A 24699-nucleotide genomic window follows, 5' to 3' on the forward strand; every position below is an offset into this window, starting at 1 on the left:
CAAAGATCTTATGTGTAGTAGGTTTTGGGAGACCAGAACAGGAGTTTTGAATGTGTTGAATTTAGACAACAAGCAATAATATGAAGAAGGCAGTTGGAGCTCAGGGCAGGAGTCTGGAGAGATTAGAAATTAAGATGTAATTAGCATGGAGGTGGTATTTTAAAAGCCAGATAAAGAGTGTAAGTAGAGAAAAGAAGAGGCCCAAGGCCCAACCACTGGGTGACTCTGACAATAGCAGTCAGGGGGAGAAGGAGGTGGCAGTAAAGGAGATAGAAGAAGCCACCACCCATTGAGCTAGGAAAGGAGCAGGAGGGTGAAGTCCTAGAGTCAAATGTGTGGTTACTGGACTTAAAAGAAAAACTCCTATAGACGTATAACTTTTGAAATTTCCATAAATGTGAAATTAAAATGGCAATTATTGAAATAGTTCCCTGATGGATACATTTTGTAATAACAAAACATCTATTCAGAGGAGAAATCCCCAATAATTCCCAACACCAAATAATGTGTAAGTTGAGATTTTATAGGACTGAAATGGGAATCTTTAAAGCTGGCTTTGTGTTGTTTTAAGTCTCCTTGGAGAAGTTAATTGTCTTTTCTTTTTTTTTTCCTTTTTTTTTTTTTTGCCACTGCTGGGTCTCCCATGCTATAGGGCTGGTAGTGACTTCAGGCTTCCATCTTCCCCATCTGAGACCTCTTTGTTGTTTCTGTTGCAATAAAAAGAATTTCCTAGAGAAAGAACATATAGAAAGTTGATGGAATGGCCATCTTCTTACTGGTTACTTGTCCTAGACTTGCACTTAGGACAGTTCCTAATTGCAGGATAGTCTTTGTGCATGGAACTGGGTTTGGTCCCATACCTCTGGGCTCTCAACTGAACTAACCATGTCACTTTTGTAACTTCTTGCCACCAACCCGCTTCCCTTCCCCTCTCCCCCTGCCAAAAAACTGGCGTATTATAGGTATTCAGTAAATGTTCGTTCATTTGAGTTGGAAGATTCAGCCTCTAACATGGCAGACACAGTGTTTGTTTCAAACAACAGAAGATTTTGTTTTTAAAATTCTCAATTCCTGGGAGTGAGCTGTGGCTTTAAAATTACACATACATCTATGTATTCTAGGGAACATAATGGCTTAGGCATACCTAAATTACAAATTACCACCTCAAAAAATTTAAAGTAGTTTATCCCTGTTGGTTTTCCTTTCCCACTAAAGTCATCATCTGTTCACAAAGCACCATTAGCAGCCGAAAAGACATGCCAGGGGATTGAACAAATTGAACATTCATCGCAGACAGATTTTCTCCTTCTGTGTGTATGGATTGGACATGACTGTGAACAGTTGGAGGTCAGACCATCACTAATATGTATAAAACTTTTGGTGTTAATTTACCGTTAAAAAATATATTAATTTTTGGCAGAGGTGTGAGTATCCTTGTCTTGCCTAAAGCTTTATTTCCCGTGATACACAGCGAGCGAAAATCCACACTGGGCCAAGCTGAAAAGCCAGCAAACTTTTTCTTTGTTAAAGCCCTGTTTTGTTTCTTGGTGAAAGTACGTATATGAGTTGCATTTTCATTCACTAAAAAGGCCCTTGCAAAAGACTGGGATGATCAGTGAGGAGAAGAAGGATCCTAGGAACAGGATACGCACGTCCTGTGTCGGTTGAATTTGGTAGATTCCCCTGAACTGATCCTCTCAGTTGCCATTTTGGCTGAGCCTAACTCCACTTCAAACAAATATCTTATCAAGGAACAAAAGGATCCATAAAATTACGAGTGGCTATGACGAAGCATGTTAGTAGACTATACTTTTTGTTGTAATTTTTTTATGGTTTTTATTTATTTTTGAGAGACAGAGAGAGACAGTGTGAGCAGAGGAGGGTCAGAGAGAGAGGGAGATACAGAATCTGAAGCAGGCTCCAGGCTCTGAGCTAGCTGCCAGCACAGAGCCCGACACGGGGCTCGAACCCATGAACCGTGAGATCATGACCTGAGCCAAAGTTGGAGGCTTAACCAACTGAGCCACCCAGACGCCCCTAGACTATACTTTTTAAAGAGGAGCTTCTCTTCAATTGCTGTAAAACAGGTGCCTCTCCTGTGGAGTGCTGGGTCAGGGTTAGAGGGTAGCTGGAGTAGGAAAAGAAGAAAGAGACAAGCCCGCTTAGGAGTCTCTTCACAGCCTAGTACCTGGCTACGTTTTCCCATGGACGGACAGCTAAAAGCCAAACGGCCTCTAACATCTTTTGTACCACCAGGTACCCAAATTATACCAGGAGAGTAAATATTGTTTCAGAGCAGAAAGACACAGTGGGAAAGTGCTTGCTTTATGTGGTATGTGCATTTATGAAGAAAGAAAATAAAAGAAGGGATTTTATTTTATTATTGCAACAAAACACAATTATTTTTGACATGTTGACATCTGACATAAAATGACATTGATACTCACATCTTCTATGAATAAATCTCCTTTCTGTTGATATTGCTGAAAGTGCTTCAAACAATTTTCATTGGCTCCTCTTTGTTCTCTTTGTTCTACTCGGTACCCATTAATTATGCAGACTGGGGTTGGCTTTTAATGTGATGCTACTATTAAAATAAAATAAAAACTTCTTAAACATTGAAGAGGAACAGTCCTCAGACAACGCAGGCATTAAATTAGCATTTACTCTTGATTTTCTTGATTTCTTTTTTCCCCCTGAAGAGTAAAGTAAAACTTTCAGGTGAACTACGGCTCTGAGAATGCCTCATGAGAAACATCTTGAGGCACGTTCCTTCAAAGATGCTGTTTAGAGGGACTTTGGTGCCATTAACCAAAGAGAAATCCTGTTTAAATGGGCGATGGAATACTATTTGGCAGGATTCTAGAGACTCTGCTGATAGCCAATCCCTGAGGTGCTCGTAGCCTTGTTTCATAGTAAGTAGGCGAGACCAAGTCATAAGCAGTTGTAATTGTGATCCTGGCCTCTAAAGCACAGTGCAGGTGACTCTACTTTGAACACCAGCCTTCTGTATCCATAGTCAGCACCCCATACATGATATTAATTCCCATAAAGTATTCATTTGTGACAGAGTTGTAAAGCTTGTCTTGTCAAAAGCTTTAATTTTCATGCTCTCTATAGAGATAAAAATCCATCTAGAGATAAAGTTCAATTTGAAAAGCAAGTGATCTTTCTTAAAATTTCAAGTTATCAAAATTTCCTTGTTATCAAGGGCCCAGCCCTGGGCCAGATGTTTTGGAAGATAAAAGGAAACTGGAAATCATGACCCCTTCCTCCCTGTAGACCACCATTGTATAAATAACCCCTACAAGAGAACGACTAAATTACGAGGCAATATAAGCAGATGCTGAGCTTTGTTGCGGAGACCATGATGACGGGGGAACCAGAGGGACAAAAAAGGTCTCCGAAAAAGTTTCATAACTTACTTACACTGAGCCTTGAACAGATGGTGGGAGGGGAAAGTCAGCCTGAGAAAGAGAAATAATCTTTCCATCATGCACAAGGATCATTAATGGGAAGGGAAGAGTAAAAAGAGAGAACCGAGAGGAATATGCCATTTGGTCCAAGGTAGAGAATAGTGAGATATTCACAGTGACCTTGAAGAGCTTTGTTTCTCTCAAGAATTTTGTAAGAGTTGCATTTTAGGATGTTGAGGGCCTGGTCCTATGTCTTTTATCAATCATTCAGCTATTCCACCAAAGAAACATGAATATACAAGAGACCATGTAAGAATAGTTAAGAAGCTTTAATGTTTGACCTTAGTATCTATTAGACTAGATGTTTAAAAAGGAAAATGAGAGCCTGGTAACATCCCCACCAGTAAATAAAAATGTCCTTGATTTTTATATGAAAATTCTTGCTTATTATACTCTCAAATTCACTCATCTTCTGTGAGGCCTGGAATGAAGTGACAAAATCAACATCTTCCCTCTGATGACAAAGATTTTGCATTTTTTTACCAAACATATTTTGTACTGAGTTTTTCAGGTTGACAAGTCTGAGCACTCATTTGGGTGGGACAGTAAAGGTCTTCGAGTCCTCCATTGGCTTCTTTATTTTCTTAGAATGGACGTCTAACATGAATGGACAAAGGGTTCCCCCCCACCTTTTTCTGATTTCTAATGTTTCAAGAAATCATGGAGTCCAGGTGGCGTATTTCACATCTTCTGACATTTCACTGCTCCTGTTTCCTTATAGTATTTCTAGTTGAACAATCACAGAAAACTTCCTTACAAAAAAAATCACTGGATCTTTGAAAGCCTCCTACAAATCCCCAGGATCAGAATGGCTTGCTCAACTCATAACCAAGATGGTATCTCAGGCTGCCCCAGTAGGTTCTACACGCACCTCCCCCCCCCATTCTATTGATAATTTCTTCTGGAAACTAGATAAAGGCAAATAATAATGGGGAAATCAAACCTAGACGTTTAGTAACCTGTGTGAAACACAGTGTCGGCTTTGTTCTGATGTGCTGTGGGATGTAGGAGAGACGTAGAAAGGGACCTGGCCACATCAGTCTTGTGAAAAAAATGGACTGTGGACAGGAAGAGCATTTTTTTTTTTATTTGAAAAAGGAAAATGGGAGAAATGGTTCTGAGTGTTGGGTCTGGTCTTTTCTTTTTGCAGGAATTCTGTTGTCCCTTTAGAAAATATAAAAGCCGTTCCAAGGCACATTGGCACCCATGTGGCACTGCAGCCTTCTCTTGGCACCGCCTCATCCTGTTGCTGGCAGGACAGAGCATGGACCTCTTTAGCCTCAGCCTCTGTTGTTTTCGGCACCGGAGCCAGACATTGTGGCTACTCACGAGGCAAGGCTGGCAGCTGAAGAACCCAGATGCCAAGCTCTGGACTGGACTTCTGTTCAGTTTGCGGCTGGTCCCTTCCCTGGCATCTGCCCTGGCTTTGCAGCAGCCTGTGTCCCCGTCTGCAGAGCTGGGCTCAGGATTAGGCTTCTGTTGGCTCCCATGGATGTTCGGTCACTGTTTCCCTTTTGAATTATCCTTGATTATGAGGAATGTGCCTTTATGACACATTCCTCCCCAGGTGCCTGCTCAGACGATGTGCCTTCGCCACTAAAAAGGCGGTTTTCTCTCAAATTACTGGCTGTCGTTAGCAAGAAATCTTGTGGAATGGAACATTCTTCTTTGGTAGAAAGATGTAAAATAAAATACAAAAGCTTATATTTTAGACGCAAACCTTTCTTTTCTTCTTAGTGATAGGAAAGGTTCTGAATGTTGGTAAAGAGAAAACAAAAACAACCCCTTTTCAAACTCAGGAACTTGAGAAATTCCTGAAGCCTCTTCATTCTTTTTCAGTTCCTTTGACTTCCTTCTCTACCCGCGCCATTGTCCTTGACTGTCAGAGATGATTTCTTTTCCTTCTCCTGGGACTTTTGACTTGACAAAAGGGAGATGGGTTCTCCAGGTTATAGGAGGTAGTATATTTATGGTATTTATCAGCAAATAGACATTGAATTGGGCTCCCACTGGGTTAGGAATATTGGATCATGTTTTGCTGGTGAGGGGGTGGCGGTAGGTGGCAGTAAAAGGATCAGCCAATAAGTCTGACTGTTCCTGAATGGAGCTCATGAATAGTGCCCTGAAAAGAGGAAATCTCAAGCTTACCTAAGAAATGTAAATCCACTTCAGAAGTTCACCAACTACAAGGGAAGCTAAATATACACAGACACACTTCAGGAACACTCATCTCTAGAATATCTTTGTAGATCTGAGAGGCATCTGACATTTGTTCCAGAATCTTTAGGTATCTGCCCTGCTTCTGACTGACTCTTGTTCACTGGAATTATAGATACCATTCAAAGGGAAGGATGAGTTACAGCTAAATAGAAGGTGTTTCGCTTTACACAGCACAGTATCTAAACGACCTTTTGGGAATTTGAGCAACCTTTGACTGAAAACTGAAAACTGTGATCCTATAGGGTAATGATTTACTGCTGGACTTGTACAGCTGGAAAAGAAGCTTGTCCCAATGGCAACCTTTCCAGCTTTGTGATATCTCATGGGAATTGAGGTCTTTATGTCAGACAGACTTGAGTTCTAGTCTCAGTTCCATTCTTTATTAGCTTCATGACCTTAAGTAAATTCCTCAACCTCTTTTGTTTTATGTTTATATATTTTACTTTGAGAGAGAAAGAGTGAGGGAGCATGTATGTGTGAGTGGGGGAGGGGAAGAGAGAGAGGAGAGAGAGAGAATCTCAAGCAGGCTCCTTTCTGTCAGTGCAGAGCCCTATGTAGGGCTCAGTCTCATGAGCTGTGAGATCATGACCTGAGCTGAGATCATGACACTTAACCAACTGAGCCCCTCAGGTGCCCCCTGTAAACCTCTTTAAGCCTCAGTTTGCTGCTCTATAAAATGGGAGGATGACAGTATTTATCTCATGGCATTGTTGTGAATGTTAGATTGCAAATTCATGGCACCATGTATGTCATGGAGTAAGACCAAAAGAGATGTTGTTTTGTGTTAAGATTTTTGCGGGTTGGAGCAGGAAGAATACCACCTGTCAATCTATAGACCTATGTCACTATTATCTCATTCCTTAACCCTTGTGTTTATTGACTTACCTGCTTTTTTAATTTTTAATTTATTTTAAAGATTTTTTTATGTTTATATTTTTGAGAGAGAGAGAGAGAACATGAGTGGGGTAGGGGCAGAGAGAGAGGGAGGCATAGAATCTGAAGTAGGCTCCAGGCTCTGAGCTGTCAGCACAGAGCCTGATGTGGGGCTTGAACTCATGAACTATGAGATCATGGCCCGAGCTGACGTTGGAAGCTTAACCAACTGAGCCACCCAAGTGCCCCTTGAGTTACCTGCTATTAATGAGGCAGAATGACATGTGTTCTTGAGACCCTCAGAGCTACATATAACATGAGGCCAGACAGAGCATGTGAGAGCTAAATGTTCGCTAAATGAAGCAGTGGGCATGGTGGACTTCAGGTTTATTCCCCTAAATGTATTATTTTAGAAAGTAAAATTTACTATCAAAATTGACATCTCTGGAGGGGGCCAACAAAGGCGATTTGAAGTCTTAGGTATATGGGTACTGAGGAAATAAGTCTTTTAAAACAACACTTTCCAAATTTGGAACAGTGGCCATGCTAACCTAGAAAACAAACTATTATTTATTATTTAAAGTTTATTATTTATTTTGAGAGAGAGAGAGCAAGCAGGGGAGGGTCAGAGAGAGAGGGAGAGAGAGATTCCCAAGTAGATTCTGTGCTGTCAGCACATAGCCCAATATGGGGCTTGAACTTATGAGCTGTAAGATCATGACCTGAGCTGAAGTTGGATGCTTAACCAACTGAACCACCCTGGCACTCCAGATTGAGGTAGGTGATCTTAGCAGATGTAAAGTGCATTGGGAAGGAGCAGTAGTCATTAAGTGAAGCTTAGTGCCATTTGTAGGCTTTAGAAATTGAAGCCCATCTCTATCATAGAAAGAAGTGGGAGTTGGTATACTTTCTCTATAAAAGGCCATATAGTAAATATTTAGGCTTTGCAGGTTATATGTGTGGTCTCTCAGAATTGTAGTGTAAAGCAGCTGTAGAAAATATGCAAACAAATGAATGTAGCTGTATTCCAGTAAAACTGTTTGGTGGTAGGATTTGACCCAGGCATGGGCCACAGTTTGTTGATTTCTGCTATAAGGGATTAATAATATGAGTTAACATCCAGAATTTTATGGGGCGCCTGGGTGGCTCAGTTGGTTGAAGGTCTGACTTCGGCTCAGGTCATGATCTCACGGCTCATGAGTTGGAGAGCTGTGTTGGGCTCTGTGCTGACAGCTCAGAGCCTGGAGCCTGCTTTGGATTCTGTGTCTCCCTCTCTCTCTCTCTCTCTCTTCCCCTCCCCCTCTTTCTCTCTCTCTCTCAAAAATAAATAAACATTAAACATTTTTTGAAACGATATCCAGAATTTTATTTTTGTAATCAACTTTTTAAATTAAATTTTTAATTTTAATTCTAGTATAGTTAATACACAGTGTTCCATTCATTTCAGGTGTATAATATAGTGGTTCTACTATTCTATACATCACCCAGTGCTCAGCATGCTACGTGTATTCTTTTAAGTAAGTCACAGTCCTTAAATAAGGCATCTCTCGTTTTTTCTGGTTAATAGCTAATTGTAAGATTTATAAGGATTTCAAGAAATATGGAGATAAGCATCAGAGGTAGGAGTCTGCCCTCCAAACTCAAAGGCTAGACATATGTGAGGAGCAGGCAGTAATAAGATAACAGGAACTGGAGGGGTGGGGGGTTGCTAGAGAAAGAACACACACTATTGCTGCTGACCTTTGCCATGGGGAATTGGAGCCCAATGGTTTAGATGTTCTAATTTTTCAAAAGATCCCGGAGACCACATCACATCTCTTGATGTTTAGATGTTGGCTTACCAATTTTAAAAACACTGAGTTGGGGCACTTGGTTAAACGGCAGACTCCGTTTCGGCTCAGGTCATGATCTCATGGTTGGTGAGTTTGAGCCTCACCTCAGGCTCTGGGCTGACAGTGTGGAGCCCGCTTGGGATTCTCTCTCTCCCTCTCTCTCTGCCTCTCCCCTGCTCATGCTCTCTCTCTCAAAATAAATATATAAACTTAAAAACAAACAAATACTGTTTGTCCCCCACCCCTCCAAACATACGTATGGTTGAAATGTAGTCTTAAGCTGGTAGTTTGTGACCTCTGCTCTCAGCCTACAGATCTTTACCTCGAAATACTTCTAGTTGCCATAAAATGGGGCTAGAGTTTTTTGCAAAGCCAGTCTGAATTTTACAAGCACCAATCAGATTTAAGACTGTTTTGTTAAAGTCACCCCTCCATTTCAAAACTATTTACTCCAAGATGGCACCTCGAAGCTTCTCCTGATCTAGGTACAAATGTATGCCAAGCATGCCCAGTGGAACTCTGTAGAATTTCATTAGAATTTGAGCAGCCTCAGGGAAAAGGGGAAGGCTTGGCAGCTTGTTTATTAACAACGGAGATTTACAGACAGCCCACCTAGAAAATTCAGAGAGTATCAGTCCACGTTGGGTTTGAGATTGTCCAGCTATGCTTGGCTTTGCAAAACCCTCCCTTATCTCTTCCCTGCTCTTCGTGTTGGCAGATTTCGTTCTATGATTCAATACAAACCATTCTCTTTTCCTAAAATTAAAATCTCATTTTGTTCTAGACTCTAATAGTTTGAGACTTTGTTTGCTGAGCTGGGTATCAGCAAAAAATTACCTTTTCATCATGTGAAACTTTAATCCCCTAATTTTAATGAACTATACAATAAATTGAATAGATTAGATAAGGCCTGTATTGTTTTTATTTGACGATCTCTGACTGCATTATTGTGAAACTATTTGGGGGTGGAAGTTGTCATTTTCAATGTCCCTGTGCCTATGCTATGGGTACTAATCTGTTCAGGGTTCATGTGTACCAAAGCCATCTGAAAATCCTTTTGTGGAATACACTTACCATGCTAGAAATCTTTGGAGGCTTTTAAACCCAAACTCTTTTTTTCTCTTTCCTTTTTAGCAGCATTTCTCTCTGAAATAGTCTATTGTGCCTGACAAAATGTATCCAATCCTGAACTTGAAAAGAATCCACTTCTATTTGTAACTCAGGGACCCCGAGGCCCAAATTGGTATTGAACTTTCTGAAAAAGCACTCTTGGTTCTTTAATAAGAACTTATTGGTAATTAGCACCCTAGCCTGGGCCTACATTTCGGGTTGTCAAAATAAAAATAAAAATTAAGTGGCATCTGTTGATCTGGAAAAAAATCCACCAAAAAACAGAATACAACCTCAACCAGTTACACGCATTTAGCTCTGCATTTTAGAAATTCTTAAGTTAATCCCATTTTAGTGTTCTGGAAAAAGGTGCAATGGAATGAAATGATCCCATGAAATCCTTGTGTTCCATAAGGTGTCTTGAAGTTTGATTGGATATTAACTAAAAGATCATTTTGTTTCTCTTTTATAGCAGGAGATGCAATGTGTTCATTTTATAACATCTCTGCTGTTTGGAATAAATCACCAAGGACAGATGCTCATCACATTTTGGTTCAATAAAATTCTTTGCAGAGTCTGAACAGATACATGGCTAGTTGCTTTAGGTCTCTGTCCAGGCCATTATTTTGTTTGGAAAATCAAATTCACAGAACAAAATAGAGTTACACTAAGGACATTGAAATTAATATTTTACTTGCTGTCTACGTGTTTGTTGTTATTCGTTGGAGGGACCCGAGCCTATAAGACTTTGCCTTCAGTTTCCCAAGTTCCACTTTGTAAGTATCATCGACCACCTCTCATCTTTTCTTCTAAAACAGCACAGTTAATCTGATTTCCTTCTGTTATGTCTTCTAGTAATACCGTTTTAAAGGTTCTCAGCAGAAAAATTTGCCAGTGCTCTTGAAGAAATGCTAAAATTCCATATTCAGTCTTTTCTACGGTGGCGAATCGGTTTTCAACAAGCAAAAATGAGGCGTTTATTTTAAAGTAATATGTGTGTGCTGCAGAGCTGTTGGTGAGTTTTGGACATCTTTCATGTGCTGTGTGGCGCTTCTCTTGAATTTTTTAAAAAATCAAGAAGACGTAATCTACTGACTTGCCAATATTCATTTTTTTAAAGGAGGAGAGATTTGAGTTTAAAAAGTTGTGACTGTACATCTTCAGTTGATATTTTCTTGAAGAAGTTTCATATGGTTTTAAATTATTTTTCCAAGATGGCATGTGATAAACAGCTGAAGCTTCCCATAATGATGTGCAAGGTAAAAATGTGCATTTTACCAAAAATTCATAAATGCCCGTTCCTGCATTTGACAAAGCTGCAGTCTCCTGAGAAAATATTAAGTGTTGTGTGTGTGTGTGTGTGTGTGTGTGTGTGTGTGTGTAGGAGTAAAGAAACTGCTTGTATGTTGAGTAAATAGATCAACCCATGGCTAGATTGGTTGTGGGGATGAGAATCATTCCCAAAGGGCCACAGAAAATGCTTGCTAACCTGTCATGGTAATTTTCCTGGAAAACGAATCAAGGAAATCCAGGGTGTATAATAACCATTTGGTGGGGGCTAATGTTCTGACGCCATCTGACGGGACCGGAAAAGTGGGAAGTTAGGCGCGTGGCTCTAACCACCGCCCGTGAATTTTGCTTGCTGTTTGTTTATTAACTACCATGTCGGCGCTGGACTGACTTCTGAGCTTTCTTTCTTTCAAGAATGTGTTTCTCACCCTGAAATTCAAAGAGCATTTTTATTGGTGTATATTTTTGTTCTGACAAAGAACTCAGGGACCGCCAGGCCATTTTAGGGTGAGCCGCACCTTTTCCCCCACCCTGAATTAGGTTCCCCAACTGCAGAGAGAAACGTTCCCCATGTGCAGATGCTGAAGTTTATAGTGAGTCGACGATAGGAAATAAAAATTATGCCCTTTCTTTTATTTAAAGATCGCCTTCGTGTTGAACCGGTTTTTTACTGCCATTAAATATTTGCTTTCTGGGAGCATTTGTATATATTTTCTTAGCTCTTAACTACCATTTCTGCTCGGTTTTGTATCTGCTAGCCCCAGCATTTACAACCTACGAAAACCTCATAAATCTACTTCATTTTTCTAATAAGACATGAAAGTCCTTAATTGGCCTTAATGAAATGCACTTAAAGGGCAATAAACGTGTTTAAACCCTCTTTCAGGGTGAGCTTCAGTACTCTCTCTCTACTCTGTTTTAGCCTTTCTGGTAATTAATCATTTATTCATATGTGACGAATCAGTAACAAGATCAAGCAACTACCGCACAATTGCATGATAATAAGCTGCTCATATATGTGTCAAGATTTAGCAATCCTTTTTAAAGCCTAATTTAAAGTCATTTTACAACTAACCAGACTGCTTCTCCGAAGCATTTTCCCCCCAGTATCTTTTCTACATATTTTCATTTGGATGCCATCTTTTTATTTTGTTTATAGAGCCCAGTCCGCCTTAAATCCACTTACGGCACCAGCGTGAATTTCAGCAATGCAAACATTTACCATTGTTTTGCAGCAGGGTTGGAATTCTCTCTTTGATCCAGAGGGGAGGGGGTGGAAGAGAAGCAAAAGAAAAAGGACCACTTTTATAAATAGAAGACCCAAGAGTCCCTGCCATTTTTAGTATGTATTTAAATCTTAAATCTGCAGTGATTTATGGAGACGTGTTAATCATTTGTCTGCACCTCAGCACTCTGAGAATTCAGCAGTTTCCCATGCCATAGATATGCCAGCGGAGGGGTTTCTTTTTCTGCAGAGGAATTCTTACCTTTTTTTTTTTTTTAAAGAAAGAGATATAATGGCCATATCCCTACCACGAAAGAGAAATTCTTACTTTCAACGCAAGCTGACGGATCAAATATCCGAATGCCTGTTTATGTGTACACACACTGGAGACTGGATTTTCCTAGCTGTGTGTGTCAAGTATGTGCTCACCAGTTAGCCCAGATGAGGGTATGTGAGGACAGACTTGGACCTGCCATGCGGTATGTCTTGAGTTGACCCTGATGTCTAATTGAAGAGTTGGTCTCAGCTGAGGTCAAGGCAAGTTTGTTCAGTCCAAGGAATCCAAAGTCATTAAAGAGAAGAATCAAAAGTCCTTCTTCAGCACAAATATTAACATAAGTATGTCACTTGAGGCTTAATCATTTAGGTGTTTTTCATATTTGCCCCAAAATAGCAGGTGACAAGACCAGACACACACGTATGTTTTAATAAGAGACCCTGACAAACTCAGTAGAGATGGCACCTACAAGTAAAAACTTGCCATCCGCATTGGTTTGCTCTCTGAATTTTTACCTTCTTCTAATATGTATGTTAGAATTAGAATGAAGTTGTGAATATGTGAGTGGACCCCCACTTCTTAGTCTTTCTCATCCAGGGCCGAGATACCCTTAAACCTTATTCTTTCAAACGTGAGGTGAAAAGGGGTGAGGATGAATTGGTTATGAAGTTGAGGAGTATACTTTTTGAAAAGAAATGCCATTTTATTACTTTAAAGTGTAAGAAGTGGCTACTCCAGTGTAACCAGGCAGAGGAGACTCTGGCCAGGTCCACCTGTATGTCTGGAAATGTGAGCACCTTGACAGCACATTAATTGTCGGTTGGTAGTAAATGCTCCTGAAGCATCTCAAAATTGTTTTCTTATGTACCTTAAAAATTCCCCTGCAATTCACCTGTAGATAGCCTCCTCTAATGTAGAAATTTTATTTTTTTTCTTTTTGTGGCCCATAATACCCAATCAATGGTGGATTGAATACACATCTTTCAATTTACCTTGACTCAGCAACAATGTTTTTTATCTAGGGTCAGTTTTGTTCTGACCTCCTTGCAATTACACATTCCTAAATAGAAGGCCCCAAATTACTAAGATTTAATCAAGACATCATTTACATTGCAGTCTGTGTAAACGGCGCCCCCCAGGAATTGTGCAGTGCACAATCCGTGAATCCATACATTGCAGCTCTGTTTTTCTGTTTTGTCTGTGTACACCTGGCCTTGATCAAGAAATATCTCTGACTTTGGTTGAAACATCATTTTTCTATCATTTTCAGATGGCATGGATTCTGTTTTATCAGGTACCCTTAAAGATCCTTACAGGTAGCAAAAGTGTTTTCATGTGTTAATTTTTATACTGCAAACCTGATTGCTCTAATGTTTTCTGCAATTCCTCATGTGCACGATAGCCTATTTATCTAGCTCTAAATCACTCGATGGCTACAGTGGGAATCGTGTCTTCATTCTATTTTGTCTTTCATTTTGTTTGTGACAAAATAATATTGCTTCAATTGATGACAAAGTTCCTTAGGCCAAATAACTTTACAAAAAGAGTCGTTATGAGCCTTGAGTGAAAACAGAAAAAAAAAAAAAAGGCCTGGCTACTCAAGTTCCACTAATCAGCTGATTTCGATGATTTCTAGGAGGAAAGACACAACTTTAGAATTTGAAAGCTGAACTCTTCACTGGGCTTGAGATGTGAAGATGGAGTGTGGGAGCCTAAGCTCTCTGACTGGCACCATCCTGAATTTTGCGGAAATAATTACAATGTATAAAAATGATCACGATGTGTAAAAATAATTGCAATAAGGTGGTAATTTCGCAGTAAAAGGAGAATTCCAGACTCAGTTTAATCAGTTAAAGTGTCTCTCTGGTTCTTCCGATTTGTTGTTCATTTACGCTGGGCAGCTGGACAATAGGATTTTGCACGGGCCACAAACAATGAAATAAAACAGCAAGATGTACTGTATTTTACTGAAACATACAATAAAGGGCAGCAGGGGACTAGTCAAAGCCCAATATTCAAAGACTGTAATTTTTTATCACTACTTTATTTCCTAAACCAAAATGTTTTTTGGGTATAAATATTGGATGAAAGCAAAAACTGCATGACATTTGCTCTCATGAAGGCAATACCTAAGCCTACTTTTTATTAGAATTAAATTAATATTGTGTAAGTAGTTTTATGGTTTCAGCATTTTATTATTATTTATGTTCTAACTGCTCTGCATAAATAGAATTGTTCCTTGCTTCTTTTTGTTTTTACTACTAATAAAAAGTAATAGGTATCATAATTCAGGGACTGTTTGCATTTCAAGGCATTTTCTCTTTGGTCTGGGTGGCCTGGGGAAGGAGACATACCCCAAAGTGGAGCGCAAGAAGCTTTAATCACACATCCAGGAGGCTCTTCTAAGGGGCATTAAATGTTCAGGCAGGAATGGTCAAAACAAAGATGGACAATTAAAAGATTTTAAAACTGTTTGTCAGAGAGCTGGTCCATCCAACGGCTGCCCTGTGTGAGCAGAAATATATCTGTGCTGCTCTCTAGCTTCATTTCTGTATGTCCGGTATTTATTCATCAAGATCTGCCCTTAATTTTACCTGCTGATCTCTCAGAACACTTCGGAAAGAGAAGAAAATAGCCTTATTTGTGATGGGCAAGAAGGCAGCTTTTAGCCACAACAACCATGCTGTCTTCTATCTTCTAAAAAAAGACTTTTCAGAAGTAGACGTGATAGGAGACAGGCAAGTGAAAATCAGAGGATGGGAATCATTCCTTTGTGAACGTCATAGGTCTGTGACGTTTTTGAGGGAACTCTGCAAGAACGCACAGTGGGAAATCTGGACAACTGGACCAGGGGCTAGCACCACATGCCTTAAGTGGGCAGTCATAGAAGTATATGTTAGTGATCCTTTGATGCCTCCAACCTGTCCTGCTGTCCTCCTTCGAAGCACGCAGGCAGCGCAAATCGCCCCTGACATGCACGTGATTCCCAGTCTCTTCTCTCCCAGAGAAAAGAATGGATCCTTTTTAGTCGTTATTCTAGAGAAATCTGTTTTACAGTTCGGCAAGTCCTACGAACATATAATGGAAGACTATACAACCATTCAAAGGAACGTTTGGAAAGGATTTTTTAGCTACATAGAAAATACTGATTCTACGAAGAGAAGGGAAAAATACAGCATGCAAAATTATACCCTTAGTGAGATCTCAGAGAGAGAAATTGCTTTGCGGAAGGACTCTACAAAATATCCTACAGGGTTAACACCACTTGCTCTGGGTGGCGGGGTTACAGGTGACTTGTTTTTCTGGTATGTTCTCTAATTTTCAAAGTTTCTGTAAAGTGCATTCATCTTTGCAAAATCAAACTAATATAAACTATAAGAAAGTAAATAAAATGATAAAAACAGACTTATGGATACCTTTTTAATGAGTTATACTATGTTAAAATTTTAGATACATTGTCAGTAATGTTGAGAGAGCTAATAGGATTATTTTCCTGTCTTATGGATGAGAATACTTCAGCCTAAGGGACACAAGGTAAGTGTCCAAGGTCACTCCACTAGAGAAGGAGAGAATTAGAATTCAAATTGGGATAGATTTGTTCATTTCCAACCATCACATGGCCTAAGTCATTGCTCTTCATGCATGTATCATGTATAAATAAGAAATTGATGGGGCACCTGTATGACTCGGTGGGTTGAGCGTCCTACTTTAGCTCAGGTCATGATCTCGAGGTTCATGGGTGTGACCCTGGTGTCGGGCTCTGCGCTGACAGTTCAGAGCCTAGAGCCTCCTCTGGACTCTGTGTCTCCCTTTCTCTCTGCCCCTTCCTCACTCATGCTGTCTCTCTCTCTCTCTCACTCACAAATAGATAAACATTAAACAAAATTTTAAAAAATCAGAATCGGTGTTACTAATTCTTCTTTGCTAAAGGAGGCAGCTGTGTGGCCACATCTCCCACCGTGCTGGTGGCTGGCATCACGTCTTTTCTTTTTATAAGGGATATCACTTTTGGTGATTCTGCTTTTCTCTCGAAATCAAAGACTATGTTTTTGTTCAACCCGAACCGAGGACCGGGGCTTCTGGATGCTGGCGTTCCAGCTTACGAGAGCTCGCTCCTTCAGGGTGCCCGAGCTCAACTTTCCGTGGTGACTTGGGCATGTTTCTGACGGCAGTTTTCCTCAAGCTCTTGGGCTAACTTTTTTAGACCCTTTCCATCCTAACACATCCCATCTATGCTACAATAAATATTGAACTCAGGTCCTTCTGATTCAGACCAGGCTGGTCATTGTGTTCCATAAAACTTGAAAAATATCAGATCTCATACCTGCAGAAACAGACTTGTTTCTACTTCTGTCACTTACAACACATGCTTTTATTAGCTTTGACTTTCTTTGGAGTAACCCCTGAGGCCTAGGGATTCTCATACAAACATATTGTCAGTTAAAATTTTCTGAGATTTAAATTTTGCTTCAGGAAAATACTTTTTTTTTTTCTTTCGTTCTATGTTTGCTTGTTTGTTTCATCCTAAGGTCATTTGAATTAAGCTCAGAGGGCAACATGGAAATCGGTTCTATCATGTTAATAATTTTTAGGAGGGTTTGAATTTTATGCTTCTAGCAAACCAGGCTGAATTTCCATGGTAGCCTCCACACTGCATTTGCAATCTTCAGTGACAGTGCGGAGTGACTGATGTATGTGATGATTCCGAGAGGACAGAGAGATTGAAGAGAAGGTTTTCTTGGGCAAGATGAATCCAAGGAAAGATGGCGCCATTGACCATCATTTGTTCTGGAAACTTGGATAAGCCCCAATGTTACTTCTGCTCTGCAGAATTTAGACATCAAACTTGGCACTTTAAAAATATACCCCCAAATATTTTGCTGCTTTTCCCACTGAGAGGGAGTCTACGGCCCCTCCCCTTGGACCGGGTGGGTTTGTAAGTGCTTCCGCCATGGGTAGACTATCAAGACTGGTATCTAAAGGCCATGCCTTTCACCCGGTTCTTGTACACCATTTCCTCTCTAGACGCTCTCTCTGGATGATCCTTCTTGGAACCCAGACATGCTATGACTAGCCCACGTCCACAGAAAGGCCATGAGAAGATGCTCTGGACAACTGTCTCAGCAGGGCCCAGCTTTCAAGTCATTCCAGATCAGGGGCAGATATGTGAGAGAAGAAGCCTTCACATGGTAGTAACCTGACAGCAGTTCCAATCTGCTCAGCTGGGCCCCGGACAGAGTGGAACCGCACGAGACATTCCCACCAAGTGGCATCCAAATCCTACCCACAGAACTGGGGAGCGTGATAAAAGGGTTGTTGTTTTACACCATAAGGCTTGGAGTGGCTTGTTCTACAACATGGGGAACTAGAATAGCAAGCTTTTAAAATCTCTCTCCCGTTCTTAGTTGTTCAAATAATGTCTTACTGTTATCTTATTTACTATGGACTAAGAAGCCCCAAGGAATGTCAGAGGCAAGGCAATAAAAAGATAAAGATGATTAAGAGATTCCTGGGGGTAGGGTTGGGGGTTGAGGAAGAACATGTGACATACCCACAGATGCTGATACTTATCTCCTGGCTTTTGTGGTATGCAAAAGCAATTACAAGTATGTGGACATTACAAAGAACTTTTAGATGCATTTAAGGCAACTGAATTGCCTTAACAGTCTTACAAAGCGAATATTATCATCATCACCATTGTCATTCTTATTTTACAGATTAAAAAACTGGGGTTCAGCGTAACTAGCTTGCCTGAAGACACACAGCTGTTTTGGGGGCGGAGGGGATGGGAACTCATGTCCCCTGGCCTCTCATCCCTTGCTCTGCTTGGCACCAGTTGCTTTATGGGAAGAGAGCTGCTGCCCCTTTGTGGCAGCTGGTCTCGCTTCATACAGTCCTAGACAGCAACCTTTATAGGAAGCCAGAAGGGTCCCCTTTGCTGACCAGGGCCCCGGATGGCAGTCCTATAGGTCTCTCCTCAAGGATGGAAGGGTTAGCGAGTGGAACAATGGCTGAGCTTTTAATTTCTCTGGGAAGAGAGCAAAGACTTTTGAGGATTCTTAGTGTAGATCTCATGCCTCAGTCCCCTGTATTTCATTTCTAGAAGTTTGGGTTTTTTAAAAATACCTTCCATGCCCCAGTTTACCATGTCCAGTCTTTCCTCTAGCTTCTTGAATATCTGGAATATAGCTATAGATTCTGTTTTAATGTCCTTGTCACTAATTCTATCATCTGTGTCATTCTGGGTCAGTTTCAACGGACCCAGATGGGTTGCATTTTCTGCTTCTTTGTGTGCCTGGTAGTTTTTAATTTGATGCCAGCCATTGTGAATATTATCTTGTTGGGTGCTGGATATTTTTGTATTTCTGTATTGCTGAGCTTTGTTCTGAGACATGGTTAAGTTATTTAAGAACCAGTTTCTCCTTCTGAGTCTGGCTTTTGAGCTTTGCTAGAGATCAGAGCTGTGTTTCACATAGAGTTAATTTTTCCCGGCTACTGGGCACTACTTCCTCTTAATCTCTTGACACATGTGCCGTGGTTAGTCCTCAGCTGAATGCCTGAGAGGGACCCTGTGAGATCGCTGAAATTCTCTCCCTGTACAGAGCTCTCTTCTCAGATTGTCTGTTCTCTGGAGTGTAGCTGTCCTCACCTCGCTAAATTCTCAGTCTCCTCAACTCAGGGAGACCACGGGACTCTGCTTGGAGTTCCTGTCCCTGTACCATGGCCTAAATATTTTCTTTAGGTGGAAATCTAGAGCAATTGTAGGGCTCGTCTTAATTATTTTCCATCTTTCGGGGATTATTGTCCTTTGTGATTCAATGTCCAATGTTTCAAGAGCTGTGTCTTATATATCTTTTTCAGGTTTTAGTTGTTTTGGTGAGGGGGATAACAAGAAGCCCTGCTGTGTCCCCAAACTGCTGAGATAACAAACACAGCCAACTGGTAGACAGTTGCAGTTGGGCCATTCCTGAGAAGCCAATCTTGTTTAACTATTTTCTTTTTCTCTGGAGCTCTGCCTTCACAACTGTCAAATGGGATCAACGTGTGGGTCTTTTAAGGACTTCAATCACCAGAACACCTCTTGAATATTATTTGAGGCCAATACACCCAATTTTAAATGCTGAGATTATAGTTTGAGTGTGTTGTACACTTTACGGCTAAAATGCAAATGCTAATTTATGACTTCAGTAGGAGAAAACCATTCATTTTCCTTTACTTAGACTTCAGTTTTGATCTTTAGATATTTGTTTCTGGTTCTTTATGCACCGTTAAGTATTTATTACATGTGTACTTCGTGTCTACAGCTTATTACATTATACTGCTGCCGGGTATTGGATGCAATACTCGCACAGTTAGACATCTTTCTTACCCCTTGCATTCAGATCATTCACGTCTCCTCTGAACTTCCATGGGCTCCTCCTCAGACCTCCCAGACATGGTCATTTCCATTGCAAGAATAGAGGCTCAATTCCAGGGCATTATGGGAGTTCCAGGGGAGGAAGACCTGACCCTTCTGGAATCCAGAAATAATCCAAGGCAACTCCTTGGCAGGAGCTCCTGGATCTTATCTGAATGGCCTACCATCAGTGTGACCCCACCTCTTCCCATGGGTCGGCTGGTCTCAGGTTGGATTACCCAGGAAACACTGAGGTGGACTTTGGAAGATGAAAAATTGGATGGGGGGTGGAGGAGGGGGGAGATGCCCTTAGGATTGATTACTGAGAGGGACAGAAACAGGACTGGGCAGAGGGTGAAGTTGGACACAAAGCCCACACCACAAAGGCCCCAGCTGCCAATGGGGAGCTCTGGAGCTGGAATGGCCCTTCTGAGTTGCCCCGAACTGAGGGAGGAGGGACAGATAATTTGTATGCCCCTATCCACTAGTTCTTGGGTGCAGGCTGGCCCAGGGCCGGAGGTGTGGTCATGGATGAAACTGGTGAGGGCAATTCCCAGGGAGGGGCTCATTCATTGCCATCAGCCTCCAGCCCTCTCAGACACTGGAGGAATGAGGGTTTCAAATAAGAAGCCACCTATTGGGTTTTGGAGTTCCACATGGTGATTTCAACTGTGTATTAGCTGTGAGAACTTGGGCAAAGCCATTCATTCATTGGTTCATTCAACTAATATTTTTGAAACGCCTACCATATGTCTTAAGTTCTGAGGATAAAAAGGGGAGGTGGTCAAGTTAAAAAAAAAAAAACCCAAGCTTTTGTGGAATCTACAATCTTGTTTAAAAATTCCATACTCAGGACCATATTCAAAATGACTGTGAAGAATAATAAAAGTTACAGACAAGTAACATAAACTAATATGAAGTGTTTCTCCAACTTTAATGTGGTCAGCAAATCACCCGGGGATCTTGTTGAAATGAACATTGGGGCGCCTGGGTGGCTCAGTCCGTTAAGCATCTGGCTTCAGCTCAGGTCATGATCTCCCGGTTTGTGGGTTCGAGCCCCGCGTCGGGCTCTGGGCTGACAGCTAGCTCAGAGCCTGGAGCATGTCTTTGGATTCTGTCTCCCTCTCTCTCTGACCCTTTGCTGCTCACACCTCTGTCTCTCTCTCAAAAATAAATGAACATTAAAAAAATTAAAAAAAAAAAGAAAGGAAGATTATAATCAGTAGATCTGGGGTGGGGCCAAGATGATGAATTTCTGATAAGGTCCAACTTGATGCTGTTGCTGGTCCACAGGTAACACTTTGAGTATCAAAGTCAGAAAGGACATCAATAGGATGGATGAGGAGGGCCCGGTGGTGGTCTCTGTAAGAAGAGTGTGTTTGAATTGAGACCCAAAGCAAGTGAATTGCTTCATCAAGTCTTAGCTTCCTCAGCTATGAAATGAGAATAATAACACATAGTAGGCACTCAATAAATATTAATGAGCAGTGTGGCTGTTGCAGGGCTCGCCGAGGCCCGTCATGGTCGTTCTGCCCTTATCTTACCTCACAACCTTTCATCTTTTACTCCTGCTCATTGTTGCCATGTTCTCGCCATGTTTTCTATTTTAAATTCTCAAGAATAGGAATTTGATTGGCTCAGCTCTGTGTGAACCAACTGCTTTAAGCCCAGCTACCTCGTAGCTGCCGGAGCCTGCCTATCGGGAGCCGTTGGCTTTACTGCCCTTCACTGGTCCATCAGCTGCATCTGGAGGAGAGGGGCATCATATGGTACGAACAAGCAGCTGAAGCTGCTCCCTTAGCAAAGGCGCTTGGCAGGCACTAAGGCTAACATTTAATATGTGTGCCTTGGTAGGTCACTGGTCCCATTTTCCTGGGGCCAGCTCTTCAGGCATTCATTTCTTCTAATGGAGAGGGAGTTCCTTGAGGGTAGGCACCTGTTTTTTTCTGACATCTGGCGAAGTGTTGGGCATACAGGAAGAACTTCATATTATGGGGGTTCGCTTAGCAATATCAGTATCACAGAGGCGCCATGTGGGTTGACGTGCTTTGGGGAAGGCTTGCAGGAGGAGGCTGACAGGTAGAGAAGGGATGTGGAAGACAAAGCGTATTTCAGTAGATCAAGAGGACAATGCAGAGGGACACTTGCAAAAGCTCGGTGGTTGAAAAGACCAACAGTTCAGGCAAGACCCAGACGAGGTTTCGGTCCATCCAGAGGCTGACCTAAATTTTAGTAGGGCTTGTGCCTGCTCCAGATATGAACTGGCATTTTCACTAGCCTTTCTGTGCGAGTCCTGGGTACCTTGCTCTTGTGTGCATGGGCGCACACCGTATCATAAAGATAAAACATTCCGTTAAAGCATATTCCGCTCCAGCGTTTAGTTCACTAGCCACAGAGGCGTGGAAATCCAAAGCCAGGGGGCATGCAAAGACAATGAGAGGCAGCTTGCCCAGAAGGCGGTTTGTTTTAAGGGTTCCCAGATCTTATTTTAAGGCTGAAGCCCCCCCAGGTGTCCTTCCGCCTCTTTTCAACGGACAGTTGTGGTTGTGCAAGGAGCGCGGCTGGCCCCGGTGACCTGCCAGCCGGGGCTCGAACAAACAGCCGCTGTGGCTGTGGATTTCCTCTTGGCTCTGCCTGGAGGCAGCAGTTAGCGTTGGGGAGATTGGGGGCTGGAGGCTGGGGCCACACTTTGAATGGTGCTAATTCTGACTCCAGTTCCCTCCTTGTCAGGACTGTTGTGACAATTTTAGCTTCTCCCTTGGACATTAACAGTGCCCGAGAAGAATTTTTGGGGGGGGGGGGGGGGAGCCATTCCAAACTGACAGCCTTTAACTTTCCAGTGAATATGACTCCCGATTGAGGGGCCTGCCACCAGGCTGTTTTTTGTGATGTGGTCGAAGCTTCCTTCTCTCCTATCCCTGAAGAAAAGTTCTGCTTCAATGAGGAATACAACTGAGGGCCAGGGGCATGTTGAACCTGTTCGAGATCACTCTGCACCTGAAAAAGTTCCCAGTTCACCTCTCTCCCACTAGTCTTTGCCCTGGAATCCTTATTGTAGGGCCACCTAGGTAGCTCAGGTGGTTAAGTGTCCGACTCTTGATTCTGACCTCATGGTTTGTGGAATCAAGCCCCATGCTGGGCTCTGCCCTGATAGCACGGAGCCTGCTGGGGATTCTCTGTCCCCTCTTGCTGCCCCTCCTTCTCTCTCTCTCTCTCTCTCTCTTTCTCTCTCTCTCTCTCTCTCTCTCAAAATAAATGAAGATTAAAAAAGAATCCTCACAGCACACTGTGCCAGGCGGATTCCAACAATTTCATCAGGTCATTACAAAAATTTCCACGACTTCTTAAACTTCCAAGATAAAGTGTCTTCTTCCTTTGCTCAGATTTAATTTTGTCTTCCCAATCTGGCCCCAAACGCCTGCCACTCTTGCGTACTATTTTCTGTACACCAGGTCTCCAATCTAGCTGGCCTGGTGAATTCACTGTTTCTATATCCTACAGCTCCTATCTTCAGATCTTTGCCCACAAAGTTCTTTATGTTGGCTGGCTACGTACTCTTGGGTCCTGTCTCTGAGTTCACTAGTTCTTCACCAGTAGCTGAAGCCCCACTTTCTACAGCCTCCAGAATGGCTCTACTCCCAAATTTCAAACTCCTCCAGTGTCTCCCAGGACTCTTCATGGCCCAGTCTTAGTCCCATCTGGATTATTTGTCAAGTTTTGGTGTGCCCAGGCTCTGTTTCCTCAGCTAAGACTGTCAAATCCTAGAAGGCAGGGATATTTGCCTAAGCACAATGCTCTGTAGTTTAATGAGTTACTAGCAGCTTGTATGAAGAGTGCTGTAGTTACAAATAAATTTGATTGAAAGCAGACCTCAGAGGTCTCACAGTTGAAAAAAATATTTTTTAATGTTTATTTGTTTGTTTTTTAATTTTTTAAACATTTTTATTTATTATTGAGAGACAGAGCATGACCATGGGAGGGGCAGAGAGAGGGGAAGACACAGAATCTGAAGGAGGCTCCAGGCTCTGAGCTGTCAGCACAGAGCCTGATGCGGGGCTCGAACCCACAAACTGTGAGATCGTGACCTGAGCCGAAGTCAAACACCCAACCAACTGAGCCACCCAGGTGCCCCAATGTTTATTTGTTTTTGAGAGAGAGAGAGAGAGAGAGAGAGAGAGAGAGAACAAGAGTAGGGGAGGGCAGAGAGAGAGGGAGACACAGAATCCAAAGCAGACTCCAGGCTCTGAGCTGTCAGCATAAAGTCGGGTGTAGGGCTTGAACCCATGAGCCATGAGACCTGAGCCGAAGTCAGACACTTTACCTGCTGAGCCATCCAGGCACCCCAAAAGTTTCTAATAATACCAGCATATATATAATAGAAATTAATCAGTTGGCTTATCAGTAGACCTTTCTCTCATGCTGAGTGGTTCTCTACAGTGAGTGTGGCTTAGTGGAAAGACCTCTCCAGGGGGCTGGAGATACTAGAATCCCATCTCCTCTCTGCCGCCAATGAGCTATGGTGTCTCTCGTGAGTTAGCCGCTTCCCTGGGGGCCAGCTTTGTTAAGCTGTGAATGTCAGAGAATATCATAATCCAGTTTGAATTAACAAAAAAAGGACAGGGCCAGGGTGGCACATTTCTATAAATGTCCAAGTTTAAACTCTTGCCTTTGTATTTCTTTGTTTTCTCTTGTTAGGATCCCCTTCTCTTTTTCTCTCCTTTTTCCCCTTTAAGTGTCAGTAAACCTGATAACGATCTCACTTTCCTTTTATTCCTTCCTTTGTTCTAACCACACTTCAGGGTGTTTTTCTAAGATAAACACTTCTCAGGCTTTGAGTGCTGAGTGGGGCACATGCATGCTCCAGTTAACCTTGCGCCCAGAGTCTTTGTTAAAAAAAAGAAAGGAAGAAAGAAATGAACTCTTAGCCCATCTTTCTTATAATTAAACATTGTATTTCCACCCAAGAGTGCTAAGTCTTTAAAAAGCATGATTTCATTCAT

The 24699-nt window shown here is 41.9% G+C and overlaps 1 long non-coding RNA gene across 1 annotated transcript in view; it reads right to left on the reverse strand.

Annotated features, from left to right (window-relative positions):
• Positions 1 to 641: 641 nt before the first annotated feature.
• The window catches only part of LOC115292855, a 55715-nt gene continuing 31657 nt past the window's right edge, over positions 642 to 24699 (reverse strand). Inside the window, exons 3-4 of the long non-coding RNA XR_003909176.1 lie at positions 2448 to 2587; positions 642 to 729 (exon numbers count right to left, since the gene is read on the reverse strand). This is a non-coding gene — a long non-coding RNA (uncharacterized LOC115292855). The remainder of the gene's footprint in view (positions 730 to 2447; positions 2588 to 24699) is intronic.

This window comes from Suricata suricatta, chromosome 5 (assembly GCF_006229205.1).
Source record: "Suricata suricatta isolate VVHF042 chromosome 5, meerkat_22Aug2017_6uvM2_HiC, whole genome shotgun sequence".
Lineage (NCBI taxonomy): Eukaryota > Metazoa > Chordata > Mammalia > Carnivora > Herpestidae > Suricata > Suricata suricatta.